We start from the raw sequence: 8,989 nt of genomic DNA, 5'->3' as shown, positions 1-8,989 counted from the left end.
GGGAGAGGAGAGGCTGTTTGCTCGGCGGCTGCCAGATGAACATTAAGGACGCAAGAGCGATGCCAAAATGGGATCTCTCACCTCCTTTTCCCCTTCGCCTTTTTATTCCACAGATGAGTGCAGATAATTTCACTGGCCGATTGTGAGTGATTACTGTATTACCGCGGTAACAGAGGATGTATCGGCGAATGCGAAGGGAATTAATGAGACATAAAAACTATTTCTGTATTGACTGCTTTCGTCGGCGGCCCAGGACGCCGCTCCCGCATCTTGTGATTACCTAAACGTATTGTAAATATGTGTTTCCTATGGGTTTTTACATAAATTTACATGTTTTAACACTCAGGGGATGAAAGACTATTAGGGATGAGTTACTCCTCTCTTCTCCCCCTTCTCTTTCTACTGGGCCGTTCATTATTGAATTAGCCAATGGTGTTCCTTTGCTGTAGGCCTATGTGTCGGGAGAGGTAGACTACATCAGTGGTTCCCAACGCTGGTACTCCAGTACCCCCTAACAGTACACATTTTTATCGTAGCCCTGGACAAGCACACATGATTCAACTTGTCAACTAATCATCAAGCCCTCAATGAGCTGAATGAGGTGTGTTTGGCCAGGGCCACAATGTAAATGTGTACTGTTGGGGGTACTGGAGGACCAGGGTTGGGAAACACTGGTCTATATCATGAGGTTGTGTGTGTTTCTGTTTATGAGAGAGGGGGAGTGAGTAAGAGAGACCGAGGGGAAGATTTAGAGTAAAACCAAGATAAGTGAATGAGTGTTGGAGTTTTGTGTCCACAGAAGACAGTATATGATGTGGTATGATATCAGCACACGATGTAATAACAGTTTGGGGTGAACGATTGCGGTTTAGAGTGGAGCAGAAACCTTTGGGATATAGGCCTGATGACTCGTTATTCAGCTATGTAGTTTATATAACCCTCCGAATGGACGTCAGGGCAAACGCACCCCCCCCCCCCCCTAAAAGGTTATGATAGGCCTTGGTCGCAGGATCACATATCTATGTGTTCATGTAGAAGCTTCTGCTGGGTGTCTAGGACCACAGGCGAGGATCAGACGTCCAGCCCTGTCCGCTGTGAGTGAGAGGATCTCACCAGTGGGGGTCTTTGTTCCAGATGCACCGTGAATAGTGGGCCCAGCAGGAAACCAACACGCCACAGGGCTCAAACACTACTCATGGCCTCCCCTTCGCACTACTTTGTCATTCCACTTTTTGCAACGGCTTTCAAAAAGCTTTATTAGGTATCAACTGACTTGACAGATCTCTCTCAGGCTCTATGGTAAATGTTGGATAAATTGCCAAAACTATCCCAACACTTACCTTCTTGAGGCAAGATAAGGTATCTTCCCAACACTACCTTGTCTTTTTATGTCGTCGAAAAAGCTGTCAAGTTAGCTGTCAACTGACGATACAAATTCGTACATTACGGTAGGCTATGCAAGGATTCGATGGAAAATCAGAGCAATATCAAAATGATTGTGTAGTGTGTGATACTTTTGGGACTATGTGACGTGCAAGTGTTCCTGACTGATAGCATCTCAGGGACAGGCGATGCACTGCGTCCATTGGCCTTGGCCAGGCCACTAGAAAAAAGGGGGTTTTCTCTCTCTAAAAGGATTAGCCTGGGACGAGATTGCAGGGAGAGTGTTTAAAAAAATAAAAAGGGGGCAAGAATAGAAAGGGAGATCAAGTGGAACTAAAGAAGCGTGTCCTGGGCTGCAGAGTTCAACCACCTGTTGTCTTCTTCTGGCCATCACTCTTTCTCTTTGTCCTCTGTTTCTAGATCTTGTCTCTCCCCCTCTTTTCTTTATCAGGAACTTTCTCCTCAACAAACATGTGGAAAGACGATGCATTTATTCTGAGCATGGTCATGCTTGAAAAATTCAAATAGTAGAAGGATTGGTAGTCTTCAAACTTTTAATGCTTCAATGTTTGAAGGCCTGTTGAACATCAGAGTTGTGTGTGTGTGTGTGTGTGTGTGTGTCACTAAGCTCCCGGTGGTTTCTAGGAGCACTTTGATGTGTATCTGGGCAATGTGCTATTAGAGGGATTTCCCTGGGTTGACAGCTCAGAGAATATGTGGCTAAATTGCGATGCCAGCGGGCTAAAAGAATGCTGGAAACAGGATTAGGATCATATTCTGGCAGAGCCTGTCACCTCAATGGGCCTGGGTTTCTTACGGTCGCACTTTTCATTCTCCGCATGGTTAAAACCTTTAAGAGAACCATGGAGGCGGGAGAGAAAAGACACTGATTGAATACACTGTGAATTTTGTGCAGGAGGGCTCGCTGCTGAGGCCGTGGTCGTGTCAGAAAAATTAAAGAGCCAGGGTGCATTTTTCTTCTCGAAATAACGTTTCTGACAAACATCCTTTTTTTCTGCAGAATCAGCAATCTGCAAGTTCAGCTGCATCGACAGTATTCCCACTATCGGCTATTAGTTACATTACTCTTGGACGTTGTCGGCCCTTAAATGTTTCAGGTTTGATATCAACAGCTTAAATTATTTCATAGAGTAGCAAAGAAAGCAATATGTAGCTATTTGGTAAATATGTAAGTACACAAATCAAATGTTATTTTTCACATGCTTTGTAAACAACATTTGTGGACATACTTACGGGCCCTTACCAACAATGCAGAGAGAAAGAAAATAGAGAAATAATAGGAAAGTAATAACCCTTAATAATAAAAGTAATATTAAATACACAATGAGTAACGAGAACTTGGCTATATACATGAGGTACCATTACCATGTCTATGTGCAGAGGTATGAGGTAATTGATAGAGATACACTACATGACCAAAAGTATGTGGACACCAGCTCATCAAACATCTCATTCCAAAATCATGGGCATTGATATAGAGTTGGTCCCCCTTTGCTGCTATAACTGTCACGACTTCCGCCGAAGTCGGTCCCTCTCCTTGTTCGGGCGGCGGTCGACGTCACCGGCCTTCTAGCCACCGCCGATCCACTTTTCATTTTCCATTTGTTTTGTCTTTGTTTTACACACCTGATTTCAATCCCACAATTACCAGTTCATTATTTAACCCTCTGTTCCCCCATCTTTTTTTGTGAGTGATTGTTTGTTGTATTTTCGGTCTGTCATGGTGTGCGTGTCTTTGTTACTTTGTATATTTGACATTTTGAGTAAAAGTACTTTGATTACTCATATCTGCAGTCCTGTGCCTGACTCTCTACACCAGCTACACCTAGGACCCATTACAGAATCACTCACCCGAAGAATGGAGTCAGCAGGAGCAGACGCCCTCCCTGTTCCAGTGGAGGAGCGCGTTCAGCAGCACGCGACCATGTTGCAACGTCTGGGCACTGCCATGGATCGCGTGCTGCAGACTATGGATCGTTTGGAGAGAGGGAGGTTTTTCAGTGCCTCCATCAGCCCCACTACAACAGGTCCCACTGTCCACCCCTCTTTCCCCTGGTCCCAGCAGGATTCGACTCGCGCTCCCGAGGGAGTATGATGGGACGGCTGCCGAATGCCAGGGTTTTCTACACAACTGGAGCTCTACCTGGCGACCGTCCACCCGGCTCCTTCGGGGCGTGAGCGTGTGTCCGCCCTCGTCTCCTGCCTCTCAGGCAAAGCCCTGGAGTGGGCCAACGCCGTATGGTGTGAGGGAGATGCGGCGTTGGATCATTACAAAGAGTTCACCCGCCGCTTTCGGGCAGTGTTCGACCACCCGCCTGAAGGTAGAGCGGCGGGTGAACGTCTGTTCCACCTGAGGCAGGGGACGAGGAGCGCGCAGGATTTCGCCTTGGACTTCCGGACCCTGGCCGCCACCGCGGGATGGAACAACAGGGTCCTGATCGATCACTACAGGTGCAGTCTGCGCGAAGACGTCCGTCGGGAGCTGGCCTGCCGAGACACTACCCTCACATTGGACCAGCTGGTGGACATGTCCATCCGGCTGGACAACCTGCTGACTGCCCGCGGACGTCTGGATCGGGACATGTCAGTTCCATCCCCCAGCACCTCCGCTCCGACGCCCATGGAGCTGGGAGGTGCTGCACTTAGGGCGACCGGAGGAGGGGCCATTTCCTGCACCATCTGTGGCCGCAGAGGGCACACTGCTGGTCGGTGCTGGGGGGTTCCTCAGGGAGTTGAGGCAGCAAGCAGGGCACTATCGTGTCACCCCAGGTGAGTCGGCACCAGGCTCACCCAGAGCCCCCTGTTGCTCACATGTATGTGTTTATTTCATTTCCTGAGTTTTCCCCGCATTCCCAGCATAAGGCGCTAGCAGATTCAGGCGCAGCTGGGAATTGTATATGCCCATTCATTTGCTCATAGTTTAGGGATTCCCCTTGTTCCTGCGGATATACCCTTCCCTGTGCACGCCCTAGATAGTCGACCATTAGGGTCAGGGCTGATTAGGGAGGCCACCGCTCCACTAAGCATGGTTGTGCAGGAGGGTCACAAGGAGAGAATCAGTCTCTTCCTTATTGATTCTCCTGTGTTTCCCGTGGTGCTGGGCCTACCCTGGTTGGCCTGTCATAAACCCACTATTTTGTGACAACAGAGGGCTCTCAAGGGGTGGTCACGAGAGTGCTCAGGGGGTGTGTGGGGGTTTCCAACGGTGCGACTACGGTGGAAAGTCCAGACCAGGTCTCCACCGTGCGCATCCCCTCAGAATATGCCGATTTGGCTCTCGCCTTCTGTAAGAAGAGTGCGACTAAATTACCACCCCATCGATGGGGGGATTGTGCAATAAATCTCCTGGTAGACGCAGCAATTCCCAGGAGTCACGTGTATCCTCTGTCTTAGGAGGCTATCCTAACATATGTCTCTGAATCTCTGGGGCAGAGATACATTCGGCACTTCACTTCACCTGCCTCCTCAAGTTTCTTTTTTGTGAAGAAGGATGGGGGTCTGTGCCAGTGTATTGACTATCGAGGGATCAATCAGATCACAGTGAGATATACCTACCCGCTGCGTTTCTTCATCCAGTGTGATCGAGTCAATGCACGGGGCGTGCTTCTTCACAAAATTGGATCTCAGGAGTGCTTATAACCTGGTGCATATCCGGGAGGGGGACGAGTGGAAGACGGCATTTAGTACCACCTCAGGCCACTATGAGTACCTCGTCATGCCGTACGTGTTGATGAATGCTCCATCAGTCTTCCAGGCCTTTGTTGACGAGATTTTCCGGGCCCTGCACGGGCAGGGTGTAGTTGTGTATATCAACGAAATTCTGATATACTCCTCTACACGCACCGAGCATGTGTCCCTGGTGCGCAGGGTGCTTGGTCGACTGTTGGAGCATGACCTGTACGTCAAGGCTGAGAAATGTCTGTTCTTCCAACAGTCCGTCTTCTTCCTAGGGTACCGCATTTCCAGGTACGGGGTGGAGATGGAGAGTGACCGCATTTCAGCCGTGCGTAATTGGCTGACTCCCACCACGGTAAAGGAAGTGCAGCGGTTCTAGGGTTTGCCAACTACTACCGGAGGTTTATCCGGGGTTTTGGTCAGGTAGCAGCTCCCATTACCTCACTGCTGAAGGGGGGAACGGTGCGGCTGCAGTGGTCGGGTGAGGCGGACAGGGCTTTTGGTCACCTGAAGGCTCTGTTTACCTCAGCCCCCGTGCTGGCTCATCCGGATCCCTCTTTGGCGGAGCGAAACTATGATGTGGGCGACAGGAAGCTGTTGTCAAGGCTCTGAAGGCGTGGAGACATTGGCTTGAGGGGGGCTAAACACCCTTTTTTCATCTGGACTGACCAGCGCAATCTGGAGTACATCCGGGTGGCGAGGAGACTGAACCCTTGCCAGGCAAGGTGGGCTATGTTCTTTACCCGTTTTGTTTTCACTCTATCCTACAGACCAGGTTCCCAGAACGCTAAGACAGACGCACTGTCCCGGATGTATGACACAGAGGAGCGGTCCATGGATCAAACTCCCATACTTCCGGCCTCTTGCCTGGTGGCACTGGGGGTGTGGGAGATGGACGCGGACATCGAGCGGGTGTTATGCACAAGCCCACTCCCCCCAGTGTCCAGCTGGGCGCCTGTACATTCCGTCTGCTGTCCGCGACCATTTGATCTATTGGGCCCATACGTCACCCTCCTCTGGTCATCCTGGCATCGGTCGGATGGTGCGTTGGCTTAGTGGGAAGTACTGCTGGCCCACCTTGGCAAAGGACGTGAGGGTTTATGTTTCCTCCTGCTCGGTGTGCGCCCAGTGCAAGGCTCCCAGGCACCTGCCCAGACGGAAATTACAACCCCTACCCGTTCCACAACGGCCGTGGTCGCACCTGTCGGTGGACTTCCTGACGGATATTCCTCACTCACAGGGCAACACCATGATCCTGGTCGTTGTGGATCGGTTTTCTAAGTCTTGCTGTCTCCTCCCTTTGCCCGGTCTCCCTACGGCCCTACAGACTGCGGAGGCCCTGTTCACTCATGTCTTCTGGTACTATGGGGTGCCTGAGGACATAGTTTCTGATCGAGGTCCCCAGCTCACGTCCAGGGTCTGGAGAGCGTTCATGGAATGTCTGGGGGTCTCGGTCAGCCTGACCTCAGGTTTTCACCCCAAGAGTAATGGGCAGGGGGAGAGAGTAAACAGGATGTGGGTAGGTTTCTGCAGTCATATTGCCAGGACGGGCCGGGGGAGTGAGCGGCGTTCATCCCCTGGGCAGAGATGGCCCAAAACTCACTCCGCCACTCCTCCACTAACCTCTCTCCTTTCCAGTGCGTACTGGGGTATCAGCCGGTTCTGGCACCCTGGCATCAGAGCTAGATCGAAGCTCCTGCGGTGGACGAATGGTTCAAGTGCTCGGAGGAGACCTGGGACGCCGCCCATGTGCACCTGCAACGGGCCGTGAGGCGGCAAAAAGAGGGTGCTGACCGCCACCGCAGCGAGGCCCCGGTCTTCGCAGCGGGCGAGGCCCCGGTGTTCGACCCGAAACCTGCCCCTCCGCCTGCCCTGCCGAAAGCTGGGCCTGCGGTTTGTGGGGCCATTTAAAGTCCTGAGGAGACTGAACGAGGTATGCTACAGGTTACAGCTTCCCCCAGATTATCGTATTAATCCCTCGTTCCATGTCTCTCTCCTCAGGCCGGTGGTGGAAGCTTCCACTCCAGGAAGCTGAGGTGCGGGGATGTTCCTCCGCCCCCTCTGGACATCGAGGGGGCCCCGGCGTATGCTGTTCTAGCTATCCTGGACTCGAGGCGTCGGGCGAGGGGCCTTCAGTACCTCGTGGATTGGGAGGGGTACGGTCCGGAGGAGAGATGCTGGGTGCCTGTGGAGGACGTCCTGGACCCTTCGTTGCTGTGGGATTTCCCCCGTCTCCATCTGGATCGCCCTGCGCCTCGTCCTCCGGGTCGTCCCCGAGGTCGGTGCCAGCCTCGCGTCAAGGGGGGGTACTGTCACGACTTCCGCCCAAGTCGGTCTCTCTCCTTGTTCGGGCAGCAGTCGACGCCACCGCCGATCCACTTTTCATTTTCCATTTGTTTTGTATTTGTTTTACACACCTGACTTCAATCCCACAATTACTGGTTCATTATTTAACCCTCTGTTCCCCCATGTTTTTTTGTGAGTGATTGTTTGTTGTATTTTTGGTCTGTCATGGTGTGCGTGTCTTTGTATATTTAACATTTTGAGTAAAAGTACTTTGATTACTCATATCTGCAGTCCTGCGCCTGACTCTCTACACCAGCTACACTTAGGACCCATTACAAAAAGAGCCTCCACTCTCCTGGGAAGGCTTTCCACTAGATGTTGGAACATTGCTGTGGGGTCTTGCTTCCATTCAGCCACGAGCATTATGTTGGGCGATTAGGCCTGGCTCGCAGTTGGCGTTCCAATTCATCCCAAAGATGTTCGATGGGGTAGAGGTCAGGACTCTGTGCAGGCCAGTCAAGTTCTTCCACACCAAACTCAATAAACCATTTGTGTATGGACCTTGCTTTGTGCACGGGGGCATTGTCATGCTGAAACAGTAATGGGCCTTCCCAAAACTGTTGCCACAAAGTTGTAAGCACAGAATTGTCTAGAATGTCATTATATGCTGTATCATTAAGATTTCCCTTCACTGGAACTAAGGAACCTAGCCCGAACCATGGAAAACAGCCCCAGACCATTATTCCTCCTCCACCAAACTTTACAGTTGGCACTATGCATTTGGACAGGTAGTGTTTTCCTGGCATCCGCCAAACCCAGATTTGTCCGTCGGACTGCCAGATGGTGAAGCGTGATTCATCACTCCAGAGAACGCGTTTCCACTCCAGAGTCCAATGGCGGTGAGCTTTACGCTACTCCAGCCGACGCTTGGCATTGCGCATGTTGATCTTAGGCTTGCGCATGTTGATCTTAGGCTTGTGTGCGGCTGCTCGACCACAGAAACCCATTTCATGAAGCTCCCGACGAACAGTTCTTGTACTGACGTTGCTTCAAGAGGCAGTTTAGAACTCGGTAGTCTGTTGCAACTGAGGACAGATGATTTTTACGAGCTACGTTCTGTGCGCTTCTGTGGCCTACCACTTCACGGGTAAGCTGTTGTTGCTCCTAGATGTTTCCACTTCACAATAAAAGCACTTATGGTTGACTGGGGCAGCTCTAGAAGGGCAGAAATTTGACGAACTGACTTGTTAGAAAGGTGGCATCCTATGACGGTAGCACGTTGAAAATCACTGAGCTCTTTAGTAAGGCCATTCTACTGCCAATGTCTGCCTATGGACATTGCATGGCTGTGTGCTCGAGTTTATATACCTGCGGGCAACGGGTGTGACTGAAATAGCCAAATCCACTCATTTTGAAGGGGTGTCCACATACACACACAAGCATGTAAAGTGTATGTACATATAACTAGGAATGAAGTGACAATGATAAACAGTAGCAGCAGCATGTGTGATGAGTCCAAAAATTGTCAAATAGTCTGTGAAGCTACAATATCTATTTAACTAACCATTTAGCAGTTTTATGGCTTGGGGGTAGAAGCTGTTCAAACTTGGTTCCAGACTTGGTG

The sequence above is a fragment of the Salmo salar genome, chromosome ssa14, assembly GCF_905237065.1.
Source record: "Salmo salar chromosome ssa14, Ssal_v3.1, whole genome shotgun sequence".
NCBI classification, from domain to species: Eukaryota; Metazoa; Chordata; class Actinopteri; order Salmoniformes; family Salmonidae; genus Salmo; species Salmo salar.
The sequence above is the reverse complement of the archived record's forward strand: the minus strand, read 5'-3'. Positions refer to the sequence as shown.